Here is a 15,033-nt window from a genome sequence, read left to right as displayed (position 1 = left end):
ATGGCTGCTGGCCCGCTCACTGCCCCACAACAAGCCACATGACTCCCAGGGCCCCAGTGGTCAGGGAAGACCAACCACCACTGCCACACCTGGGAGTGTGCCAGCCATACGGCCCACCCCACACACCCACCAAAGAGTGCAGCCCTCTGCTACCAGGCATGCCCACTGGCAACGGGCAATACCCACCCCCCCAGACAGCGCTACAAGCCGCATGCATGCAGGGGGCTCTGGGGAAGTCCCAGATGGACCCAGCTCGCCTGCCATCCAGGCAGAGACCCTTCTGCGGCCACCACCCCACCAGGAAAATAGCCCATCAGGCTGGCCTGACAGGGAGCTGCTCTCAGGCTGGTCCCCACGACACCACAGTGTCCTTGTGTGGCAGGTCCTGCCATTCAGGGGGACAGGCGCGCACAGCCTGGACAGACCCATCCCACAGCCAGGGGTGAGGGCTGCTGCTTGTGGGGGGTGCAGAGCGGGGCCTCGGGGGCTGTGCTGCAGGAAGGACTCACTGTCTCCCCTTCCCTCACTACAGCTGCACAGTCCAAGGGCCAGGCCAGCCCTACTGCCCAGCCAGACAGCCTCAGGGTGGGGCTGGAGACAGCAGAATCAGGAACGGTACCATGGAGAGAGGACACCCCACCACCACCAAGTTGTGCCTGTGGCCTGAGGGTCCATCACCACCTGCATGAGGATAGCCAATGGGTGCTGGCAGATGCCATCCATGAACAAACAGAGCTCGCTTGGGAGCGGCTGTGGCAGGAGGAAAAGTGGCATTGGGACCCGGCATGGGCCTCGGATCAGTGGCTGGCCAGTGTTGATCACACCGTCGACCTCGTGGCAGCCTGGCTGACCGGGGTGCCACGCCCAAGGTCCCTGCCACCTCCTGTCCCCCCACCATCGATGTCCCCACTCCCAGCCCTTCTCCCCCTACCCCTGAACCCACAACCCAGGTGCTTCTGCTGGCCCTGTGGTGGGCAGCAGACATGGCTCCTGCCTCTGCCCCTGGCCTCCAGGCCCCCCATCTCCCCCTGCTCCCCTCACTGAGCCTGACCCAGCAGCAGCCCCCACCCCCATTTGTACCTCCCCATAATCCCAGCCCCATCCCAGCCCCGAGGGGGACCCTGGACCTAGGGCGGATGGGGATCCTGTGGCTGGCATGGTTCAAGGTCATCCACCCTTCCCTCAAGTAATGCCCCCCTCCCAGTTCAGATGTCTCCCTACCTCCCCCTAAGGTAGTTAGGCACACAGCACTCATGTATATAGCTCAAACAAAAATGTTTATTTTTACACAGTTACATTCTGAAATTGTAAAGAATTTTGTTTCGTTATGTACACGTTTATTACCACAGCACAGGAAGTTCTTGAAAGACCCCACCCGTGTCTCTCTTTGTGGGATGAGGTTAGGTGTGGTGAGGGAAAAGGAAGGGGGAAAGGCTGAGGGCCTAGGGCAACCGCTAGCGGTGACCTGTGGTGGGTTATTGGGGGCCAGGATTGTGGGTACTCCCTCAGGGCCTCCCGGATGCACACTCTTTCGGTGTGCACTTGGTGGCTGGGTGAAGCGACTGGCTTCTCATAGGGGCCTCCTCCCTCCGGCCCCCACCCCTGGAGGGAGTCCTCCCTCTTCTTCTCCACCAGGTTATGGAAGACGCAGCAGGTAGCCACAACATGGGAGACATTCTGCTCCCCCACAGCCAGCTGATTCAGGAAGCACTGGAACCACTCCTTTAAAAGCCCGAGGGCGAGCTCCCTTGGGTTCTATGCCCGTGTCAGCTAGGCGTTAAAGTGGTTCTGGGTGGGGTCCAGGTGCCTCGCGTAGAGCCTCATTAGCCACAGGAGGAGTACATAGGCCACACTGCCTACTATGCACAGGAGCATCTGCATGTTCCTGACACCCAGCTCCAAGCAGGGGATGCAGGTGCCCAACTCCATCCTCTGGAACGGTCTGGAGTTCCAGAACACCACTGAGTCTTGGCTCCAGCTTGACTACCCAACATAGACATTGAGGAATTGTCCTCAGTGGTCCACCAGGGCCTGCATGACCGTGGAGTGGTAGCCCTTCCTGTACGTGTAGCGTGCCGCACTGTGGGAGAATGCAAGTCCTGTCCAGTGTCCCAAAGCAACTGGGGAAGACGAGGCATTTGAAGCCAGCCACCAGGGCATCCACATCACTGACCCAGATGAGCCTCCCAAGCAGAACGGTGTTGATGGCCCGCACCACCTGCAGGGGGCAGAGAGAGGACATGCCCATGAGGCTATGGGGGGGGTTACATCCCTGGGCTCAGGTGAGCCCCACATCCATCAGCCCCCTCCTGCTCCTCTGCCCCCTCCCATCCCCTTTCCCTCCTCTGTCCCCTTCCCATCCCCTCCCCCTCCTCTTCCTCCTACCATCCCCCTCCTTCATTTCCTCCCTGCCCCCAGGCAGGGCCTGCAGCCCGAGGGTGCCTTACCTGCATTAGTATGGCCCCAACAGTGGACCTCCTGAGACCGAATTGGTGGCCCACCTAGCAGTAGCTACCAGGAGTGGCCAGCTTCCACAGGGCAATCGCAACCCACTTCTCAATGGGGATGATGGTCCGCACGTTGGTGTCGTGTCGTCAGATGACAGGGGCGAGCCAGTTGCACTGTTCAAGGAAGGTCTCCTTGCGCATCCTGAAATTCTGGGTCCATTGCTGGTCATCCCACCAATCAAAGTTAATGGGGTACTACCAGACCCGCCTGGGCACCTGAGGGGGTGAGGGGGCTGGGGCACTGCAATGTCGTGGGTCTGCTCCACAGGCTGCCTGCCACGGATGTTCCCTCAACCCCCGATGCGGTGGAACAAACTGATGATCATCAGTGGCAGGGCCAGCATGAGCTGGTCTTTGGTCCAGGACGAGCCTGGGGGATGCGCTAACATGTCAGCAGTTTGGAAAGACCTGGATCTCTCTCAAACGGCAAGGGAGCCTTGCAGCAGCTTCACTTTCCCTTGAGGGGGCAGACAAGCCTCAGCATGGGCATGGAGCACAGACTGGTTGTTTTCTAATGCTATGTCTAAACTGCAGGCTTCTAGGCTCCTGACAGAAGTCTGCAGCACTGGGAGAATTCTGCCGACATCCCAGTCTTCCTCATTCCATGATGAAGTAGGGACGTCGCAGCAGAGGGTTCCTTCCCTGATATTTGGCCCCACGTGGATGGACCAAATGTCAGGAAAGCCTCTCCCAGGAGGAGAGACACAAATACAGCTCTCAACAATTTAGACATAGCCTAAAACACACGTTCTGGGGGTTATTTGGGAAAGTTCTGTGGCCTGTGTTACAGAAGGTCAGACTGAATGGTCACAGTATTCCCCATGAAATCGATGGCTGTATGAATCCATGTAGCCCAGTATCCTGTCTCCCATAATTACCAATATCATATACGGTAAACCCTCGATTTTACAGACCCCGATTTAGCAGACTTCAGGAATAATGGATGTCCACCAGCCCCACTATTGTTCCCAAAGCCAGCTTAATCAGGATTCATAAAATCCTAAAGCCTGCCCTCCACCCCCACTCCCCAAAAGTAAGGGAATTACCTGGTCCACCACAGCTGAACCTCCACAGCAGCCTGGACTGCCACTGGAGCCGCCACATGCTTCTCCCACCAGAGGTGTGACACGTACGTGGCCGGATGGCACTCACATACGCACCCCACCCCAGGTGGGGGGAGCGCATGACAGCTCCCGTGGCGGTTCTTTCAGACACGTGGCGGGGTCTCTCCAGCTGCATGCAGCAGGGTCCCCCCCAGCCATGGCAGAGAAGTTCCAGACATGGCAGGAAAGCTCCAGCCATTCAGTGGTGGGGTCCTAGCCAGGGTGGAAAAGCTCCAGCTGCACATGGCTGGGTCCCAGCCATGTCAGGAGAGCTCCAGCCACCACGGTGGACTCTGGCAGCTCCTTTGGTGAGTCACAGTCATTTTGGGGTGGACCTGTAGCTGGAGGAGTCTGGCAGAGGTGGGTGGGCAGTAAACCCTCGATTTACTGGACTTTTGGCTTTAATGGACATTCCTCCCCTCCTATTAGTCCATTAAATCAAGGTTTTACTGTACTGCAGGGGAAGGTGCAAGAACTTCTACAGCAGACAGATGTGGGACAATTTGCCTATTTCAATATTTCAACCTAGTCACAATAATTAAAATTGGGTAAAAACCGTAAGTAATTTAAGTCTTATCTGCCTTCTAAACCTTTTTTTTTAAAAATAATTACTAACTATAACAACTCTGGATATTCTTGGTATCCATATAAAAACGAAGTCCACCTTTAAATCCTTCTGAGCAACAGCATCTTCCAGCAATACATTCCAGTCTTATTACATGCTATATGACAAAGTATTTCTATCAATTCTGAATTTGCAGCCTTTCAATATTATTAAGGGCTCCCTTGTTCTTGTATTACAATACAGAGAACAGATGCTCTCAAGCCTCCTTCTGTTTAGCATTCAGTATATTTGCTTTTACTATACTTTTATCATGGCTCCTCTTTTCTTCATCTCTTCTCTAAAAATTTGCAGTCTTTTCAACTTCTCTTCACACAAGATGTTTTCTATGCCTCTCACAATTTTCATCACCGTTGCCTGAATCCCTTCAAAGTCTGCAGTGTTTTGTTTTGTGATGGAGTGACTTATGCTGGACACGGTCTTTCAAATTGAAGTGAACCACAGATTTATTTAGTGGAATGATCATATATTTCATATTATTCTCAATCACATTCCTTATCATGTTTACATCTTGTTTGCTTTTTGATCGCAAGTGGACATCAGGCAGGTGTCTCAGTTGATTGGACCACAGTGGTGCCCAGGTACTCTTCTTTAGTTGAAACTCTTAATTTTGAAACCATTAAGTTATTCGAGTTGTTTCTGTTTCCTCTATCATGTATAATGCTTTGTGCTTATCAAGATTTAACCTCTGTTGTCGTTGTGTTACCCATCATTGAGTAGGTCCTCTGAAGTTACTCACATTCTTGTCTGGACAAGAGTAATTTAAATACTTTTGAATCATTTACAAATGTTATCACCTTACTGCTCACCTTAATTTCCAGATCATTAATAAACACATTACACAACACTGGATGTAATATGAAACCTTGAGCACTGCCTGCTTAATTCACTTTATAGTGGGCTCCCTCTTTACATGGGTCTATCTTCTGTGCAGTGCATTCTGATACACCTCAATGGTATAAACAGGGCTTGATGAGTTAGTAATGAAATCAGAGAAGCACCTTTCAGATTCATTATTTACGTGCATGACAATAGCACTTACAGGCTATTCCGTGTCGCACTTATGGAAATCGGAACTCCACTGAGCAAGCTGCTATACAAACACATTATAAGAGACAGTCCCTGATTCAAAGAACTTAAAACCAAAATGGATAAGGCACACAAGGGGTAGGGGAAGATTTCAGAAGCAGTGGGTCTATTTGCTGATCCCTTTTGAAAACTACAGAACAGGAGAATAGTGGATTACATGGTGTGGCAGTCCACAGACTGCAGCTGACCAGCACCTGACAGAGAGGGAACAGTTTGGGTGCTGTAGGAACCCCTTTTTCTTCGCCTTGTTGGTTCACAGAGGGTGTAGTCCTGTAGGCTGGATAGGCAGCTGGGGTGCAACAGGAGTCAGCCAGCATCAGGCTGTAATTAAAGCACCCGGGTCCTAAGGCCTCCAGGCATTCTACAAAAGGCTTTCCCCAGGCAGCAGAAGGGGAGGGGAGTGCTGCCCAGACAGAAGGAGGCTGGAGGAGAAGATCAAACAAGACCAGACCAGAGCTGAGGAGAGCACAGCCAGCTACCCCAGCCACATGGTGCAGCGGAAGGAAAAGACCCCAGAGGGTAGTGGTGGGTGAAGAGGCCCAGGGAAAGGTCGCTGCCATGGGGCAGGGGCAAAAAGCCCCCACCAGCTCCCTCCTTCCCTAGGGTCCCTGGGCCAGAGTCCAGGGCAGTGGGCAGGACTGGACTCCCTTCACCACTTCCCCTGGAGGGCTGACCAACCAGAGCGGTCAAGGGCTTTGTCAAAATGGCCAGAAGGATGGCAGCAGTCACCCCAGAAGATCCCAAAGAAGAGGAATTGGAGATCTCTGGACCTCTCCACACACTTAATTCTATAGCAGACAGGATGGGGCTATTGTAATCACAAGGAATTGCAGAGGGAGGTCTTTTTAAAAACTGAAATGTTGAGCTTCCCAGCCTAGAATGTATCATTTCGCTTGGCAATACCAAGACACTTTCTGAGGCTATGTACACACCACAGCATATGTCAGTACGTTGTGTCACTAAGAAGTGGAAATAAGTCACCCCTTCAAGCAATGTCAGTCGTACCAACCTAAGCACTAGTGCAGACTGTGCTATGTCGGCTCCTCTCACAGATTTAACTGCTACCGTTCACAGTGGCTTGAATAATTAAATCAATAGGAGAGTCGCCTTCCATCAACTGAAAGCATCTGAACTAGCAGTGCAATGGCTACAATACTCCATTGGTGCAGCTGAACCGCTATAAGCTCAGTGGTGTAGCCTGAGCCTTAGATAACAACAGGACAGACCTTCAAATGCACACATGTGAGCACCCCAGCTTGTAGCAGGTTGAGAGTGCTTTGTAGCAAGCTTAAGGAGCACGTTTGAAACAGCATTTGAAAAAATGGCTCAGCAACCTCTAGTAACACTTCAACTTTGTATGGCTGTAGAGCCCTTCACCTGGGGATTTCAGTAAGCTCAATTAATCTTTGAGACAGATCCCCAGGAAGGAGATAATAGTAGCTTCATTTTATAGAAGAGCAAACCGAGAGAAAGTAGCTTGCCAAGGATCAGCTGCCCAGTGCAGAATAGAATTCAGGTTTCTGAACCCCAGTCTGCTACCCGAGCAGCCATGTGGGAGGTGAACACAGTTCAGTATATTTTACATGTGAACAAGTTCAGCAGTAAAGAGAAGTAGCTGTGTTAGTCTGTATTCTAACAAAACAAACCAGCAATCCTGTAGCACTTAAAGACTAACAAAATGATTTATTAGGTGATGAGCTTTCGTGGGGCAGACCCACTTCTTCAGATATGGATATCTCAAGTTCAGCAGGCAAGGTTTCCTGTTGGCAGGCAAGGTGTGACAGGCGCAAAGAATTCAACACTAAAGTTACCAGCTCCGTCAGCGCTCCACTCTATTAATGGACAGTTGGGTGGACAACGATATTGCAAGGCTTGCCAGCAATTAACACAAGTAAAGCATTCCTCACTCCTGCAGTTAATAAGTTACTGAGAAGCATATCAACTTATGCAGTAGGAGCCATTTTCAACCAAGCAGTACACATGCAGATAAAATTGGAGTTTATTGATGGCCAGCCTAGGCTTTGTCATTTTCCCAAGCAACACACAGTCTCACTGACAGCTGTATGTTGATTTAATAAAACAATTATAAAAACAGTAATTATTTTTAAAAAGCACTGATGTTTGAAAACTGTGCAAAAGGTGCCAGATAGACAGACCTGGAGTCTGAAGACCTCCCCTCAGAGCATGTCTGCTCGACAAAAATGACCTACAGCAATAAATCTCAGAGCCCAGGTCAACTGACTCAGGTTTGCAGGGCTCATGCCAAGGGGCTAAAAATAGCAATGGGAGACATCCAGACTTGGGCTGGAGCTTACGCTCTGAAAGCCAATGAAGGTGAAGGATCCCACACACCAGACTCCAGCCCAACCTATAGGGCTATTTTTAGCCACACACCACAAGACACATGAATGAAGGTCAGTTGATCCAGGCTCTGAGACCTGCTGCTGCCGGGGTCGAGGGTGTGGGGAGGAGGTGTTGCTGTGTAGACACGCCCAGAGCCAGAGCACAATATAAAGCAAAGAATGGGTACAGACTGCCCCAGCAACATTCCTCTGTCCTTTCTAGAAGGGACGATGACATTCAGGGATGTCTATGGTGCAATCTAAGCCCAGCAGAGGTCACACAAGGTGGGAGGGCATGCAGGGTCAAGTGCCCTCGCCCCAGAAACCTGCCCAAGCAAGGAGCAGAAGGGCTGGGGCCAGAACACCTTCTGGCTGCTATGATGCTGCTGCCCATTACCCACCTGAGTTGTGGGCTGCCACCACACCAAGACTCAGCTTACAGAGACAGTGGCCAAGCAAGTCTGTCCACCCCAACCTCCGCCCTGCAGTCAGACTCTCTCCCAGGAGGCTGGCTGGCTATGCTGCACCAAGCAGCGATGGAAGGGCTGTTCAGCCCAGCTCCCCACCCAGGCATGGCTGCCAGGAAGAGCAGCTGAATATGCAGCTGGGTCGGGAGGGGGACAAAGCTGGTGCAGTGGCAGGATTACCCGCCATACTAGGTAACATGGGAAGGGGTGGGGAAAGTGTGGGAGCCTTGGGCTCGGGGCAAGGGGGAGACACACAGAGGTGACTGGTCCAGGGATTCCAGAAGGGGCACTGGCCATATGCTTCCTCCCTTCCCATGCCCCACCCACTCTGCACTGAGGCCACACCCCAGCTCCACCCATGCCCCATCCCTCCTTGCCCCTGTTCTGCCCCCACCCGCCTCTTCCTGCGGAAACACCCCACCACTTCCAGTGAGGGCAGGGACAGTCCAAGCCTGTATGAAGCTGAGATCCAGGGTTCAACTACTACTGGTTTTGTGTAGACACAGCCTCACTGGACTCATGCTTTGGGAGTCTGCGAAAAGTGTCCCACAATCCCATGGGCAGTGGTAACGGGTGAGAAAGACATAGGGGGAGCACCAGCAACACCGCGTGACTTGTCCCTGTGCCATCCCTTGTCTGGGGGAGGGCTGGGACGACTCTCACTCCACCCCAGGCCCTGCCCCTACCCTGTTTCTCCCTGGCCCTACCCACCGCCTCCCCACCACTGCTCCGTGCCTGCCCCACCTCTTCCCCTGCTCCACCCCATCCTGCCTCCTCCCCACCCTTACCCTACCCCGACCCCTCCTCTTTCCCCACGCCCCCTCCCCTGAGTGATGCAGCCCAGGGGACTAGTGGGAGCCTGGTGCCAGAAGCTGGGGTTGTCCCCACACTCACCAGGAGTGGCAGGAGAAAGTAGAGCAATGCTGCCCTAGCTCACCCTAAGCTCCTGGCCATGCTGCTTTGCTCTGGCCAGTGAGTACGTGTGTGTGAGGGAGGGTCCTGCCCCTTCCTCAAGTGACATGACTGGAAGCTAGGAGAGCAGAGCTGTATTACTTACTCTGCTTACCCCTGCCCCTGCGGGCAGGGTCCCGACTCCTTCTGACTGAGCCAGGGCCCCCCGTAATCTCCTCGCCTTCCCAGGAGGCTCGACTCCTCGCACCTCCCACCCACTGAATTGGGAGGGTCAGGTGCCCCTTCACACACACCCCGCCCCCATGTATCAGTGCTGCCCACAGGACATTTGTCTTTGTCCTTCAGCAGTCAGGTTTGGTGGACAGTCCTGTTTTTCCACATTGTACCATTAACAAAGAGGAAGAGTAGCCACATTTTGAAAGGCTCTAGGAAGTCTGGGATACTGGTAGTTGAACTCCGGCCTACATAATGCAGCTGCCCCAGGTTGGACCTCAGGGTCAACAATTCCTAACCTACGTTACAAATGAAGGTAGCTGCTCAAGCTCTATGTTTCCAAACCAGGATATGCTAACTCAAGTCCTACGAGTAATCCCTGGGCTTGCACTAGAGTGTAGACATTTCAGCTTCATGTCCCATCCCACCCTCTGCCTCCCTGTGCATACTGCTGAGACGAACGTGGTGGCAGTTTTTATGATGGGACCAATTATCTACTAGGACATGAGCTGAAACCTAGTCAATTCATACAGGTCACCAAACACAAGTCATTGTATATCTGAGCTGGACTGAGAGATGACACAGAGGTGAACAGCTAGATTGGCGTCTTATTACTAATCCACTTGGTCACCCATCAGTTTGCTTAAATCTGCCCTATTTTTCATGTATATACCGCAAAATAACTGTAACAGCTTTTAGTTTATTCCATTAAACATCAGTTACGAAAATATTTATTTAAGCTGCACAACCACTCGGTCACTTTACTACCTAGTCTTTTAGCCCCATTAAAAGTATTTTTTTTAACAATAACATTAGGCATATTTTACCACTTTGGTAAATATAATGAAAACACATGTGGACCCAAACCTGGTCCCACTGAAGTTAATGACAGAACTTCCCCTTGAATTCTGTAGGAGCAGGACTAGATTCTGTTTCCTTAAGGAATATGCTTGGATTTCATAGAGCTTGGATGCGGTGGAAGGAGAAGTGAGATAGGCAGGTGATTGCACCTAGCTGATTCTTAGCTGACCAGCCCTGGCATAAATTAAAAAGACAGGGTAGTGACTTTAATTTATGTTGTTGACAATAGGTACCTCAGGGAGGCAAGGAATTAGCCACAACAAATCTTCTTTCAGCCACACTCCCCGTATCCTTAGGAGACTTGTCCCACCTACCCTTCTGGCAGGTGATGGAGCTGGTGTAAGAGGAATCAGTGTCTCTACATTAGTAGAAATTGCCTCTATACAGGGGAAATTCTCCAAGGGGAACAACCTCCAGCAGAATGAAGATCACTATGTGCAACATGAGTGAAGTGGTGCAATGGAAAATTGATTTTGCAGACCAGAAAGTCTGCCCCACAGAAATTAAGAGGAGTTTAACCTCCAAGAAGGGCAGCCATGTAATTGGAGAATCCACCTCAAGAATTACTATTTAAAACAAAAAAAAAAAAAACAGAAAAGTATTTTTATGAAAACAAAGTAAAAAGTCAAGATTATTTTAAAACAACATTCTGTGAAAACTGAAGCCAAAATTAAAACTTCAACGTCAGAAGGGAGTTCACGAAGCATTTCTTTATGTTTTGGATGAAATCTCTTTTAATGGCATCATAAGCTACCAGGCAAATTCTGGTGCATTTCCTGGGACACTATTTTTATGAATCATTTTTGTCAAGCATATTTGGAAGCAATTTTTGCAGCCAGTGTGATTTCTCCAGAATATGAGACTAACTAGTTTTATTTTCAATTACTTGTCTTAGTTCTACTGTTTTCTTAACACAGCATCAGCTCAAAAACAGTGTGCGTAGTACTGCTTGCCAGTGAAGTTTCTTGCACTACCACAGGTATATTTACAAAATACTTCAGGTCAAACTCAGGGGTTTTACAACCGTCATGAATGAAAGTTTTGCCTGAGCAAGGACTACATTATTGGGCAACGGTTTGCTATTTAATTTCTGTTATTTCAATGGCACGTTAATCATTGGCCTTATTACCATTTTCAAAATCCTCTAAACCTCCCATTGTCCAAAGCAGCCAAGCACCCCAGAAAACCCACACAAAGCGGACTTTTATGCTACGAGAACCTGTTCCCTATAGCCATGCACCGCAGGGGGGCACAGAACCAGGCTGGGACCGAAGGGCAAGTGGAGAAAGCCTGGGGCTGGTGCGCCCAACGCCCCGGGGAGCCGGCAGCCCAGGAGGGGGTTGCGTCGGGAGCAGCAGCAGCTCCGGGCTTAGACTCCAGCACTGCCCCGCCGAACCCCCGCGCTCCCAGCCGCCCGGCGTCTTGCCCCGCGGCAAACTCCCCTCCCCTCCCGCCCCGCGGGTGCGGGCAGCGCGCGGGAAGCGGCGCCCAGGCCATGCCCAGCCCCCGGCCCGCGCTGACCTTGCGAGGAGCAGGTCGGGCTCCCCCCGCGGCTCGCGCCCAGGCGCAGGGGGAGCGCGGCCCCTGGCGGCCCGGCCGGCTGCCCACCCAGAGCGCCGGCAGCCCGGCGCGGCCCCTCGCTGGGGCACCCTCCGTGTGCAGCCCGGGGGGGAGCAGCGCCCCCGGGCTTCCCGCCCCGCCGGGCCCGCTCACCTCCTGGCCCGCTCCGTCCGCTTCGGGGCCGGCTCGCCGCCCGGCCGGAAAGGAGGCAGCAGCTTGCGCGCGGCGGCGATGCTCCGGCTGCCCCCGCTCCTACCCCTCCTCCGGCGCCGGCCAGGGCGGCAGCAGCGGCAGCATCTCTCGCCGGTCCCCCAGCGGCAGCAGCGGCACTTGCAGCCGCGCGGGAGGCAGGGGAAGCCGCCGCCGCTGCCGCCGGCCAGCTGCAGCTCTCTGCTCCCTTCCCCCAGCCAGTGGACAGGCGCCCAGCCCAAGGCACGTGCTCCGCACGTGGGCGCGCGCCGGGAGATGGGTGGGTATTCACACACCTACACCTGCGCGTGCCTCCCCGTGTGCAACTAACTGCGACACCCCACCCCCTCGCAGGCAGACTCACACACGCGTGCTACACATGGGTCCTGTCCTGCGCGTGCCTCCCCGTGTGCAACTGAATGCCATACCCAGTCTGCACACACACAGGTCCTGCCCTGCATGTGCCTCCCAGTGTGCAACTAAATGCCACACCCCAGCTCCTCACACGCACGCACACACACACGTGCTGCACAAAGGTCCTGTCCTGCATGTGCTTCCCCGTGTGCAGCTAAATGCCACACCCCAGCCCCTCTTAAGCAGACTCGCACACACGTTGTACTCACAGGTACTGTTCGGCATGTACCTCCCAGTGTGCAACTAAATGCCACACCCCAGCCTCTCAAACACACAAGTTCAGATGCAGAAATTTACTACCACTCAGGTGCACAGAAAGCCCACATACAAATCTCATTTGCCACTGCACACCCATGCACCCATCCTACACCAGGAATATACTGAACTCACATTCCATGTGTAATATACTGCTAGACTGGCTCCGCATGTGTTAACAGCATAGGCGCTAGGGGTGAGGGGGAGGGCCATTGACCCCATGCCCACTTGCGAGAACCTGAATTTAGGAGCTGTGCAAAAAAAGGGGCAGGCATGGTCCCCCATCCCTAATCCTCTGACTGGAAGCAGGTGGCATAACTACCACCACCCCTTTTTGCAGCATTCATCAGTCACCACAATATCTGAGAATCTCTGGAACAAAGAATTTATCCACAATGCACTCCTGTTATTTTCATATTACATGAACTGAGGTGAAGTGGAGAATGGAGACTTGCCCCCAAGGGACAGGAAAGCCTGTAACAAAAGCTGGAATTGACCCACATCACCTGAATCTCAGTTCAGTGATGTAAACACAAGACCCTCATTAGGAGTTCAGAAGCAGCAACAGCAGAAGTGGTGTTAGTAGCACTATACAAGGCACTGGTGAGACCTCATCTGGAATATTGGATGCAGTTTTGGTCTCCCATGTTTAAGAAAGATTAAATCAAACTGCAACTGGTGCAGAGGACCACTAGGATGAATACAAAAACTACCACATGAGAAGAGCTTGGCTAGTTTAGCCTAAGGGGAGATAGGAGTTCTGTATATAAATACATCAGAAAGTTAAATAGCAGGGAGGGAGAGAAGTAATTTAAGTACATAATGTGGACACAAGAACAAATGGAAATAAACCAGCCGTCAAGTTTAGGCTTTAAATTAGACAAAAGTTTCTAACCCCCAAAGAAGTGAAGTTCTGGAACAGCCATTCAAGGCAAACAGTAGGGGGAAAATAATTGCTAACTGGCTTAAAGACTGAGCTGAGACACTGATGGAAGAGATGGTACTATGAGACATCATCATATGATGGCGCGTGGCCCATGGATAACTCCCAGTTGCAAAAGTCCCCAGTGGCCAGAGACATGATGCTAGATGGGGAGGGGCAGCTGAGTTACTATGATTGATTTCTCCCAAGTGTCTGGGTTCTGGGTCCTGGGTCTTGCTTGCATGCTCAGTATCTGATTGCCATATCTGAGATTGGGAAGGAACAGGTTTTTCACCTTCTGCAGCATGGGGCACGGGTCACTTGCAGAGTTAAACTAGGGCAAATGGTGGATTCTGTTTAATATGAAGACTTCAAACCATGAGTTGAGAACTTCAGCAACTCTGCTAGAGGTTAGGGGTCTATTACAGGAGTAGGTGGGTAAGGTTCTGCTGCCAGCAAAATGAAGGTGAGACTAGATGGTCACGACGGTCCCTTCTACCTTATAGTAGATTAGAAAAATAACATCTATTTACCACTCTTACATGCTACACTATAGCTGAGGCAATTTAGCCCAAGACTGTGAAAAGGTAATAGAGATACTGCAAAACTGTTCAAGCTGAAGATTCAGTTCCATCTGCGCAGGTTAGCTGAAGCTTCTGATGGAGGGAGTTGCAGTTTATGTAAGAACATATGTTTATGTTGCAGTACAAAAGTTTATGCCCAAATACATCTGTTAGTTTTTAAGGTGTTCCAGGACTCCTTGTAGTTTTTGCTGAAACAGATGAGCCCATCTATCCTTCTGAAACTAGCTGATGCTTGTGATATTTTGTATATGTGTGTGTCCTCACAGGTTTGCAAAATACATACACTACTGTAAAACCCTTCTCTCAAGAAGTGTTACATATAACTGGAGTTGGATCTTTTAATCTTTATTCAACCTCTGCAGTCCCTGAATCATTTTTGTAGTTGTTCACTAAATTCCCTTTAATTTCTGTTATGAGATGCTTAGAATTAAACATGATTCATTGCTGATGTAACTATTGAGGCTGCAAAGAAGGTACATCATAGTTTAAATTGGCCCAGTAATCCAGGAGTAGTTACACCTGGTGCAGTATTGTAATTAATGTACTCTTTTTAGAATACTCTGAATATTAGTAATTGATTTCCATATTCTACTTATGACCTCATGCTATTTCATCACCTGGTAATAACCCATGTTATCATAACACCACCTAAGGAACATAAGCTGATTACACTAATAAGCAGGGACACTGGAGAGAAAGTAGGACAAGCCTTCAATATGTAACTGAAGGGGTGATATTGAACCAATGTAGTTAACATCACTATATGACTATTATTTTATTATGATTTAATACCCCACCTGTTTCCTGCCGTTTATGTTGTAGATTGTCTAATGTCTTACATTACTAACACAGAAAAGTGATTTGGGATACACTGCACATTAATTAAATTATGCAAAATAAATTTGTACAGTAGTACACTTTCAGTTTAGAAAATGTTGGCAATTAAAGGGAAAAGTTGGAGTGTACACAACAGATAATGTGAAGATGCTCTTG

General features: G+C 50.8%; 1 protein-coding gene across 1 annotated transcript in view; it reads right to left on the bottom strand.

The window, feature by feature from the left end:
• Positions 1–12,043, bottom strand: part of CASR (calcium sensing receptor) — a 160,253-nt gene extending 148,210 nt beyond the window's left edge. Inside the window, exon 1 of the mRNA XM_075001149.1 lies at positions 11,830–12,043. The gene's annotated coding sequence lies outside the window, so the exon portion shown is untranslated. The remainder of the gene's footprint in view (positions 1–11,829) is intronic.
• Positions 12,044–15,033: the final 2,990 nt, after the last annotated feature.

This window comes from Carettochelys insculpta, chromosome 1 (assembly GCF_033958435.1).
Source record: "Carettochelys insculpta isolate YL-2023 chromosome 1, ASM3395843v1, whole genome shotgun sequence".
Lineage (NCBI taxonomy): Eukaryota > Metazoa > Chordata > Testudines > Carettochelyidae > Carettochelys > Carettochelys insculpta.
Note: the sequence above shows the minus strand (reverse complement) of the source record. Positions and strands in the feature narration are given on the sequence as shown.